At 32.3% G+C, this 12,754-nt stretch overlaps 1 non-coding gene across 1 annotated transcript; it reads right to left on the bottom strand.

The window, feature by feature from the left end:
• Nucleotides 1–5,392: 5,392 nt before the first annotated feature.
• On the bottom strand, nt 5,393–5,474 carry Trnaf-aaa (transfer RNA phenylalanine (anticodon AAA)). The gene has a single exon. It is a non-coding gene; the product is annotated as a tRNA-Phe (tRNA).
• Nucleotides 5,475–12,754: the final 7,280 nt, after the last annotated feature.

The following is a 12,754-nucleotide window of genomic DNA, read 5'->3' as shown; positions in this document are numbered from 1 at the left end:
TGATTCTTCAATTAAGCTATTATAATTCGCATGGCAAAGAAAAATCTGGATATCAAAAATAGGCTAGAAAAAAATGAAACAACGCCTGAAATGCAATGAGTCACATGATTTGTTTATGACAACATGAATATGTTCGCTCAAGACAGCAGTGTAGCTGCAAGTAATTTTTAATGGACTGTTTTTATGTTTTTTATGATTACCTAAAATATATTTTGTTCATTAAATAGATGAGCTTTTGAATATAGATCATTCTATTATAAATGATGTTTAATAAAATAAAATGAAATTAGAGATTCAATGATCAAATCAACATATAAGTTATTGATTTTTTCTTGAAAAACTGACGGGTTTAAACGATGAATAGTCTGTTACCTTCATTATGTTCTATATCTTCTTTCAACTTGAATGATGACATTTAAAAAGTTTCCTTTGTCTTGACAGGTATTTTAAACTTAAATCACTTGGTGTTTGACTTAAAATGTCAACAGCTGGTAGAAGCCTTTGTGTAATGCACCGTTAGGCGAGAATAGACAATCAATTTGAAAAACGTATGCACTTAAAATAATCATTACATAAGTGGATGAAGATTCGATTATTGAAGATTAAAATAGTTCCAACGTACTAAATACACTCTGTGAGGGTTGGAATTTGCTTTTCGTGTTTTTTCATCTCTGCCGTTACTGAAAAAATCGAACGAAAATATATTGCAGTGACGCATTTGTTTTGTTAAGCGAAGTCGAATAATAGGGCATTGTCAATGACACATGAATTGCCGTTTCCTTTGCATACAAACTAAAATAGGAGTACGATAAAAGCTATTAGAACCATCACATTAACATTAACAAAATACCTTTTTCTATGAAAACCCGACATTTGTCGCATTTGTTTGGGAACACAATGGTTTTAAATGGCTATATTTAGATCGTTATTGTTTACATTAGAATCTGTATGAAAAAGTAGTGTTTGTTTTACAAATGACATGTTGATAGGAATGTAAACATTTATCAACGGAATATTAGGCGCTGAAGAGAGTCTGCTAGTCTGGTTTCTCACTCGACATTTTAGAAAAACAACAACAAATCACATACATATATTCTTTAAAATAAATTTACAGTTCGTGCAGATATTGTTTGTGTCTAACACTTTGTAATGATGTAAGTTCATTTATAAAACAATTTAAAAACAATTTATAACCATTTACCTGGTACCTTGTGTTTGTAAATGGATAATCAACACGATTTTAACAAGAATCCAGATTTATCTAATCTTCATGAATGGCCAATCCCACACAATGCAATTGGCAATGCCGCGTATGAAACCCGCTACCATCGGATTTATATATGCACGAAGAAGCTTTGCTAATGGATTTTTTCGTTTACAGTTTTGAGTATAATGGAAGCAATTAAACCCTTACTGGTTCTGGTTCTATCGATTCGTGAATGACCACAAATGTTGCGAGACTACATCGATGACTTTAATCCGTATAAAAGGGACCGCAGATATGTTAAACAATCATATCGAATTCATTTATGAACAATGATCTGAAGTGAATCTGATACACAGACAAAAATGCATTTGGCGGCTATGATATTGTCCATCTGGTTGCTCTTGGTGGATAATTGTTTAACGTTTTACGTAGAAGAAATAGAAATCGGGAAGCCTGACTTACATGGATCGGTAATCCTCCAAACTGTTGCAATAAATGAGTTGATATGTGCGCGGTTATGTGAACGAAAAGCAACATGTGCAGGTTTTGCCATCAACGTAGATACTCACACGTGTGTCCTTAGTAACAATATGACGGAGGCGACATTTAGAACGGACGTGGCAGGATGGCAACAATGGAGGACATTCAAGGTTATGTTTATTACGTTCTTTATTGTTTGGTCGTGGTGCGTCATAAATATTGTGTTTTTACAAATATTCTTAAAATCAATTAGTTGTACTTGATAGGTCGATGATTTAGTGTATGACATTTCTCATGTAATTGATATCTTCAGCAGTTTTTGCTTGGTGATGTTTCAATACAAAGCAACATTTAACTGATAACCTACTCTGTTCTTATAACTGACACAAGAGAGAGTATTCCTTTGGTTAAAGAGCATTAAAACTTAAACCTTTTTTTTTTTTAAGACGCGATGCAGTACTGGAATGCCGAGGTTCCGTAATTCGTGTTATTTCGTGTCATCAACTCAACGTAACTGGACTGAGGCAAGGACGAGCTGCGAGCGACACGGCGGCCACCTGGCTGTTGTAAACGACGCAGAAGAATACACGTTCCTTGTTCAAATGATTAAAACAAGTGATTGGTTTAGCTTCCCCGTATATTGGCTAGGAGGCTATAGGCCTGCTAACAGTCTCGCATGTAAATGGGTGAACAGCGATGACTGGGCGTTTGTAAAGTTGCAACAAACCATATCATTGAGTAACGAAGAGATTTGTCTCTCGATCCAAAAGGATCTTGGGTATTTTTCGCATTTGACCGATGAAGACCGACGGTGGATATTTGTCTCGTGTAACAATACCTTAAATTACATATGCGAGATTTAAAGTTATTGTCTGTTTGGACATGATTACACCAATTGCATCTCTCTATAGAAAGACACATTTGACGTTGAAAAGCAATTTATTTGCATCAAAAGCCAAATGTTTATTGAGACGCTTTCGAGTCATTTCCCTTAGTAGGACCACTAATGTGCGTCTGTTCAAAAACTTTATAAAAGCTCCCACAATGGTGATCGAACTCTTGATTCCAATCGCTATGCAGACTCCAGAGCGACCTTTAATATTCGAGTTTATATGTCCAGTCAGAGCGTTGTTGAAACCGATTAATTTACTTTATTACGTGTTGTATTAAAAAGTAAAAAAGGAATTGGCATTAATACATTTGTCTGAATAATATGTACACGCCATGCATAAGGTAGTTATTGTTAAAACAGCTTTAAGGACAATCTTATTAAATAAGTGCTCTTGTGAACATTAATTATGATTTCACTTTTTTGAAAGTCTGTCTTATATTTGTGTGCAGGCTGAATATTTCCCACATAACTGTAATGGGTTTTAGCAAGTAGAATATTAAACGTTTAGTTTAAATAACGTTTGAAGTGTTGCAAGTGAAAGTGTGAAAAAATTTGGACGGTCAATTTGTATCTATATGATTAGACATTTGAATCGCATATCATTACACTGTAAACGTCTATTTTGCTTAGGTTGTATTGTGAGCTTTATTTTCAACACACTAATTTTGTTCTGATAATTGTTAAATGTGCATTTCGACTGTTAATACAGGTTTCATATTAATCAAAATAAGATTATATTTTTAAAGTGGTTGTTCAAAACGTACGTCTTTGTTATAAGGACCCAGGGAAATATTTTTATAATAGTAACATGTTGTCCCAGTAACATGTTATTTACTGGGAACGCAAAGAAATCAGTAGAAGACGTAAAATGCAATACCGCCGATATATACCTCTTATTGTTTACACAGTCTCTTTACAAGAATATAAACCCCATAATCGGAAGAAAATTATTGTTCTTGATAAACAGAAAATATAGAAATTAATAGATATTTATAATATTGCATATTTGGCATTGGCAATCATTGTTGCAAAAATAGAAACTGTCATGCATCACAAGAAATGAGAGAACATGCAAATTAGTATTTAGACGACTAGCAGTTCATGCTTATATTGATTTGGTATAAATTAATGAATGCATATACCTTACATTTAAAACAGAAATAAAATAAAAAGATACCCAAAAAGCTGTTTTGATGAGTTTTGCAAATGTCTGTGTAAGAGCATTCAGTCTTTGATCCACTAGTATATAGATATGTTTATTTTTGTGACAAAAAAATCATTTTCTGTAATATAGTTACAAATTATTTATACGAAATTCAGATAGTTGTCGAATATAAAATATCTTTTTATCTTTTTTTTCCAATTGTACAAATGTAAATCGAGCCGTCTCGAAAAACCCAGGCATTCTCATTTGATTTGTGTATGCATAAAGTGCAAAAGATGTTTGTATTTTCATGTTTTCTTGGATACGCGTGTATGCGTGTTGTCTGTTGTTGTTTTTGTAGTTGACTAGTTGTAGATGCATTAAATAAACTTTCCGTTCTGATATTTTGTGTTTAAATGTGATTAAAAAGTGTTTGTTTGAATGTCCATTTTAAGCTGTTGAACGTGCACACATATAAACGACACATTTTTGGCCTAATATGTTTGCTCACCTGATAACAAAGTACACACGTGTATGCTTTTACCTTTATTCAGAGACCATCTTCGTCGTCAAAAAATGAAAACTAAATGACGTTTTCTCTGAAACCATTTAAGTATATTTCATCCAAACATGGCAGGAATTTTCTTATATTGTCTCTAGGATAGTCAGATTACAATTTATATAATCATTCCATTTGTAATGAGCGCTTTTATTTCAAAAGTATTTCCCGCTAATATTCCCTAAATTATGCTTTAGTTAACTTCCACACATTATTTTTATTCTTGAAAACATAGCTCTTTTTTGCGCATCTTGCATTATTGGAAACTAAGATCAAATGTTTGAATGCACTGCCTTACTATTAATATAATTTCACATAAATATTTATTGATTGACCCTTCCTAACGTTTCGTCAAAAACACATATCTTTTAAAACATGGCTATATTAAAACCTTGTCTTAAGGTAGCGCACCTCTAATGGGCACATATCCAAATATAATTTAATTAATTATTTTCTTAATCAGCATCATTTCACTGAACTACATGCACATATGTAGGTAGGCTTTCCATGCTTTAAAAAAAAATATACCGATGTTTTCAAAACGACCCTCACGCTCGGCTGTTGTCCAGTTTATTTTCACCCCTGGGGTATATAAAAGTTCCATAATTCATTCAGATTTCCAAATATGGGCATGCAGTTGGTGTGTACAGATGCAGTAAAGGTGTTTAAAGTTTAAACAAGATGAAATAAGTATTCTTTTACAGACATTTATTTTTTACAATTTTTAATCTACGGAATAGCGCCATGAAATGTAAGTGATTTCAGCCAAGTAAAAATTGGGTCGGTTAAAAAGAAAGTGTCATAAAATTCAAAATAGTATCATTTAAGTTATATTTTAAACATTTTTTTTTATAGAAACATTATATACAGCAAAAATACAAAGAAATAGACAGATTTACCGTTTACTTTTTGAAATAAAAATAAAATTGCAACATGCATCATTCGTATTTTCAGCAGTAAATTACCCAATTTAGTCATAACGTTGTTTTAATTTTAAAAATTGAAGGATGTTCTTACAATTTTCAACATATTTGACAATAAACATAGCTTATATGCTATATTAAATCAAATTACGTTAGAAAAGAAATAAAACGCGTCGCAAAAAGTATGCGATGTCGGCAGGATTCGAACCTGCGCAGGAAGATCCCAAAAGATTTTTAGTCCATCGCCTTAACCACTCGACCACGACAACTTCACATCAGTGCAACCTTAAATTAGATATCCATAAGTAAACAGGTAAAAAGGCTCGTAGATCTTTAAAGAAATCGCGAAATCGTATTTTTCAGATGATAATTGGATCAAAGTCAATATTTATAGTAAAAATAATGTATTCTAAATGAATTAGGTAAACACATATCAAAATTCGAAGTTTGAAAAAAATAAAATGCATCTCTCGGAAATAACCGATCATTTAAGATCGGCAATGATCGTAAAATAAATCGCGGGAAATCATTAGAGGTGCGCTACCTTAAACCACAGGCTGGACTTTACCTAATGTCACCCACATGTCCTTTTTTTTATCTTCACTTATTCTGATGATGTTTAATTTGCTTTATCTCACACACCCAATAAGTTATTTTCCGTTTCAGCGTTGGGTGTTCTAAATAGGAACTGCTTTGTTTAAAACGTGTATAATATATATTATTAGACAACTTTTATTTTTCTAGATGCTATGTTTACTTCAAGCTTGTTTTTTAATGTTTAACTTCAAAATTAATCAAGTATTAAAATTTGTAAATAGGTTGATTTTCATCCAATTATATATATAAACTGAACGCTACCGACCAGTACCTGTGTAAGTTGTAACGTCCTAAATGAATACATCCGAGCTAGAAATAGATTCTTCTTGAAAAGAAATTAGTTGGACATGGTGGCATATTAAATGTTATATTAAGAAGTTGCTCTTTTTTATACAACTTTTCTTATCACTTTGCACTTTCAGATCACACATGAGCCGTAAAAATTCTTATTTGGATGTATCTCACCTACTGGAAGTTGATGGTGCTGTGTGTTGTTGTTTTTTTTGCTTTCACAAACATAGCAGTTATATTATTATATCAAAATAATATCATTTGGTCAAGGTTATCTTCAATAATAAGGTAAGACATGTAACCTGAAACTTCTAAAAAACTTTGATTTGACTATTAAACGTTCGAGTTAAGACATCAAAATAATTTAAGCTCCTTATAAGAAGAAGGATACAGCTGATTTCATTTCAATATTTTAATTGACATTTATTTCCATCTCGATACATATTAATAATTGAAAGCAATCACACAAACACACTGTCTTAAGCAGTTACGGGTATATTTGCTTTTCTTTTTCCGCTTTCTACTCGTCATTATCTATTTAAAAACCTACTAAATAATGAACAAAATATGTCAAATACACATAATAAAACAGGTTTTATATACATCATATTAGAAAACAATACGTGTTAACTAGTGGGTCATTGAATATGATATGTTTTTTTTTGCAGAAATGCTTATTGACCCTGGTGTAACAGATTTTGATTGTTGTTGGGGTTTTTCTCCCAGGGAATATCAGATAGTATGCTTTGGTTTTCTACTCATTAATTAGTTTATAACATCACTTTATTAAGCGCGGCAATCGTTAACTATCAAGATTATACGTGCGTGTTTTGTTTACACGATTACCTGGGTGCGTTGTGTAATTTAAGTAATTTATATTGCTGCCTTTCGGCTGCGTTTCAACAATTATTGTTTCAAAGAAACGGTAATGAACTCCAGCTTTCTGTAACCAACACATTACGCTAGGAAAACCGGGCTTTCGATAATGCTATACTTATAATCGTCGTTCGACGACCACTTCCTCCACCAATGAAATGTTGTTTATTGTTAGAGTATGTACTTTTTAAAATCACTTATTTTAGGGATATTACTTTGAACTGAGTATCTGTTAACAGCTTAAGCATATTGTAGTATCGCTCAGAACAACTTGCGAGGAAGCATTATTAATGAATATTTGTCATTAAATGTGTTAATATAATTAACGTACTGGAACCTTTATTGGTTCTGGTAATATTTGTTTTTGAATGATATACCACATGGCCGACTTACCTTGATATAAAAGGTACAACGCCGAGGTCAAACATTCACATCGAATTCCTTTATGAATAATAATTTAAGTGAAACGGTAATACGGTCAAACATTCTCTTTGCGATACTGATATTTTGCCTCTGGATGCTCTTGGCGGAAATGTGTTCAATGAGTAAATGAAACAATGAAACCTTATTTACACGGATAAAAAAATCTTAAAACTCTTGTAATGAGTAAATTGAGATGTGATGTGTTGTGAAAGAAATATAGCATGTGGCGGTTTTGCACTCAACGTAGATATTCGCACTCGCACGAATGGCTTGGTAAAAATATCACGGAAATGACGTTCAGAAAAGACGTTGCAGGACGTCAACAGAAAAGGACGTATGATGTAAGACGTGAATCGGTCATCTTTTAATGTTATGTTGGGTTTGTAATGTTAACAAGTGGTAATTAAAAGCATTTCGTTACATTTGAAGTTAAAACATTATTCAGCATTAAAGTTGTACATTCGATTTGCAATTGTATCCGATATTTCTGTCTATAAAGGGGGTTAACTATGTCAAAATATACAACAGAGTCAAAGGAAATAAATCAACTGAATCTGACCTTACTGAGAATTCCGAATTGTATGTTCGGATCTTTGTTTGTTGTGAAATAAAAACGTTCGAATAATATAAGTAATTTAAAACAAATGGGTTTATTCCTTTGTTGTTGTTGTATTTCTTTTGATTTTGCGGTCAAGGATAACCCATGAAAAAGCAAGCACTTATTTCCAATGGGGTCCTTTGGTTTGCTGAAGAGACAGCAAGCAGAAGAGACAGTATTGGGATACAAGGAATCCGGGTGCAAAGTGCAAGCACTTGTTTCCAATGGGGTCCTTTGGGTTTGCTGAAGAGACAGCAAGCAGAAGAGACAGTATTGGGATACAAGGAATCCGGGTGCAAAGTGCAAGCACTTGTTTCCAATGGGGTCCTTTGGGTTTGCCGAAGAGACAGCTAGCAAAAGAGACAGTATTGAGATACAAGGAATCCGGGTGCGATACCCTAGCTCTTTGCGAAATAGATCCCTTAGTTCTTTTACGTGGTCAGTGTATAGCACCGATACACGCGAGAATTACCTGGGTTTCATACCAGTACATCTCTAGTATGGTGGGAAACACTTGAAGAAGCATTTCTGAAAAGTGCAAATAAATTTCAAAATACAAAACAGAGAAATGTACACTATAGCTTTTCATTAAAAGACATTTTAATCGAAAAAATAAATTAATTAAGACACCGATGCAAATATGAAAGCTTGCGTTTTATAAAATATTTAAGTAGACAAACGTTAGAAATGATTAAAATGAACAAAGAATACCAAGGGGTTTAAATTGTGATTGAATTGAATAGAAGTCAGTACCAATTGTAAACATGAGCGGAATCAGACCAGCATGAAAGGTACGCCGGTCAAACTGTTTGTTCAAGTTATTAATATACATGTAAATGGTTGTCAAATCGACTGTGTGATTCTTGAGGACGACGTTCCCGCCAATTGCTGATATTTCAAACAATAAAATAACTATTATATTAATGGATTACATGTTAAAAAATCGTAACATTTTTAATGTACCTGCTAAAGGCATCAAATCAACATTTTCACAGCCAATTTTTTATCCCCTAAACACTATGCGTTAGAATTCCTTCGATAGTGTCGAAATAAGGGGTGAGCATTTAAGGCCGTGAAATTTTAAGTCGGAGAAGAACATTGGTAAATATAATTGTTTAAATTCTCATGGTGCAAGTGTCATCGAATACTTGATAAATAGTGAACATTCTTTTAATACCGTAGATAACTTTACTTTTTTACAAGATTTTGTACACATATGCGTAATTTTCCTTTAGGTTGGACTGAAGAGATTTTAATCCATATACTTAAAAAGGGTGGTAAATATCCATATTGAACGATGGCTTGATTGCCTTAAATGATCATAAATTGAAATGGATATGAAAGGTGCGGCACTTACTATCTGAATATGGATTTAACCATGTATGGTCTAACAATTCACAAAACAATTAAGTTATTGTTTGTCTTTGTTCAAACAGAGTGTTATCGACGAATACTAACACGCGTGGACACGAGATATTAATGATGCTAGAGTACCAATTGTATATAAAGCACTAAAAGCAATCTGTCCCTTTGACTCATATTTAGAGAAGCTTAAGTAAGAAAAGCGATTACGAAATTACGCATATGTGTACATAACTGGAAAATTCAGACTGACAGATATGTTGGATTGGAAAAAAAACTTACGATTCTTCCAACTATTTGACAGCAATGAGGTAGAAGATTAATTCCACTTGCTGTTGAAATGTTCTAACTTTTTCCCATATTGGAGAACACTTGATTAACATAATTATAAAGTCAAACCAAGTACATGTATGTACAAACTCAAACAATTATTAACTACTCAAAATAAAACTAATTTGTTCGAATTACGAAAGTTCATTTCAGAAGCACCCACGATTTGCCAACGTTTCAGCAATGATAATGTACGATAATTATATATGTTTAACTTTAAATTAAATACATTCTAATACTATGTTATATGCTGTATGTAACATGATTTGTATATTGTATATGCTGATATAGATATTGCATTCCCATTAAGAATACTTTAATTTCGGTATTGTCCCGATTCTAATTAACTATGTGATTGTGATCCTAATTGTGTATGTTGTGTTCCTTCAAAATTAAAGTCATGTAGATATTTTACTCATTGTATGTTATATGTTGCTTTATACATTGCAATTACACTAAGATGAATTATCAATATTTTTAATTGCTTTTTTTATTTGTTAGTCTGTAAGAGTTCGATTAATTTTAACATGTTTGAGTGATTCCAATTATATCTATGTATATATTGTTTTCAAAGACTATTAAAAGTGGACTTTGTTGGAACTTATCTTCGAGAACGTTACAGTAATTACATTTTCTGTTATCATACGGTGTCTTTTCAGGCTTGTGTCGTCCCCCTGTTTCGACTTCAAGTCTGTGAGCAGATACTCTTTATTGCGTAAACTTGAATCTAAATTTTGTAATATTTACAACATTGAGATAAGGGCAAAACCTAAAATTTCCGTTTATGCAGTGTTACCCATTGTCATTTCTTGTAACTCGGTTATCCATTTCTGACGTATATAACAGATATGCATTGTTTTAAAATGGATGTAAAAAAATTAACGTCTCCTACTCCCTGAAAATAACATGCCTCACCGAAACCTAGAGTATTTAATTTATGTTAAACAGATTTTATTCAAGAATAGTATGCGGGATAAAGTTCAAGATCATGTTATAACATATTATAAAGAATTTTAATATATTTTACATCATCAGATTGTAATATTTTTAACAAATATTTAAAAACATTAACAATCCGTTTATTTGTTAGGGGTTTACGCCCAATGCCCCGTTAATGAAATTATTTGGTGTTTTATATCGGACACCAAGAACCTGTTTACAATAACGTAGGTGCAAACATTGTTATCATGTGATATACAACAATTTTAAATGCCTGTAAAGTTAATCCATTACTATATAATAATATTTTGCGAAGTCCACTTTCTATAGTTACGTGATTTGTACTATGATTTTTTAAAACAACAGAAACTCTAAAGTTTACGCGTAATACAATTATGTTCTGTTCTTTTCTGAAACTTATAAATAACAAATGCCTATTCCAGCATGGCTTAGCTAGTGTTAACAATGTCTGACGATCGTTTATCTATCTAGGGAATATAACTGTGCCATAGTCTGTCGGATATTTAGACAATTTGTTTGTATGTTTCGCGTGATTAGAAGACAGAATTCTAACCAGTCTTGTCAATCATATTAAATTCATCGTCATGTTAGATGATTTAATAAGAGGCAAAATTGTTAACGATGTAATAAGCAATACAATTAAGATAATTTCGAACTCGTATTTTGAGTAAATCCGCTTCCGCATATTAAATTACTCATTACAAAACCGTTTCTATATTAATGCATCTGCAGAAATCGTATCAAAACACGGGATAGGAATGCGAACTGCATCTGCAAGAAAAAGTACCAGAACATCGGATCGGGATAAATACTGCATGTACAGGAAACGTACCAGAACACGGGATTCGGATGCGAGAACCGCATTATACCCCAATCAGCAATTTAAATGAAAGCCATTACTACATACGCCGTTGCAAAGGAAAAATAATATCCATGAATAAAAGAATAACGTAACATTATTAAAGCAATGATCATACTAAGCTTACTGAGAAAAAAAAACACGAATGGTAGAATTGCACATTATTGAATTAAATTTATCGTTGAATATTTCTATATTATACTATACTATATTAAATCTTATTTAATATCTAGCGTCTAACCAGAGTTAATTATCTGCTAGTTAGTAATCATTGTAATCTTCATGTATAGTAACAAATACAAAGTAGTCTGAGTGTTTAACACTTAACATATTGTTGCCATATAATTGTCGGTGAAAATCGCTACTGATATCAATCATGCATGTTCAAAACCAGCTTTTATTAAACGAGAAAAAGGTACATTTAAATAAAATCACATCGAATGAGTCACATGGAAGATATTGGCATACGGATAGCTGCAGGTAATAAACTCATCTTTAGATATACAGTTTGTGTTTCCATTAATTTGCATTGAGATCGTTGTATGCTGGCCCCAGTTCTACTAAAAACAACATATATACGATTGGTCCAAATGAGGTCAAGAACATGGCCTTTACAGTGTGGGGTCATAGCCATTTGATCGTATTTGTCCCATGTGTATGTTATTGCTTGTGTATATCGTGCGTAACTTTAACTTTGAGAGGTGTTGACTTAATACAAATAACTATTATCATGAACAAAAATGCGCGGGCTTAATTGTGTGCATTTGTTTTCCTAAATCAGTTTAGTTATGGCCTTTATTTGAGAAAATATAACATTTGTGAACGTAGTTTAAAAATAACTCGACATAGAAATATAAGAGTATTGAAAAAATGTAAGTGTATTTGAAGCGTATGAACGTTTGTACCTTCATATTTCTTTGAGCTATCATTACGATAACATTTTAATACCTCTTTATCATCGCAAAACGACATATATCGGCATATTGCATGTACCTTCAATATATGACTGTACTTTACAGCGATTAAATGTATATACATTGTTGTACATATGTATAAGCACTAGCACATTAAGTATGTACAACTATTCAATAGGATTGTATGACAATCAGAAGGTTGTGGTGGAATTAATGCCCTTCGTGCGTCTATTTTAGTATCATTTTAATTGCAGTCAAATATATTTGATATAACGCAACACAAGTATTTTTGATTTCATGAAGGATAAATATTTAGAAACAAATGTAAGATACGATTCT

This window comes from Dreissena polymorpha, chromosome 7 (assembly GCF_020536995.1).
Source record: "Dreissena polymorpha isolate Duluth1 chromosome 7, UMN_Dpol_1.0, whole genome shotgun sequence".
Lineage (NCBI taxonomy): Eukaryota > Metazoa > Mollusca > Bivalvia > Myida > Dreissenidae > Dreissena > Dreissena polymorpha.
This window is presented reverse-complemented; position numbering and strand designations above follow the sequence as displayed.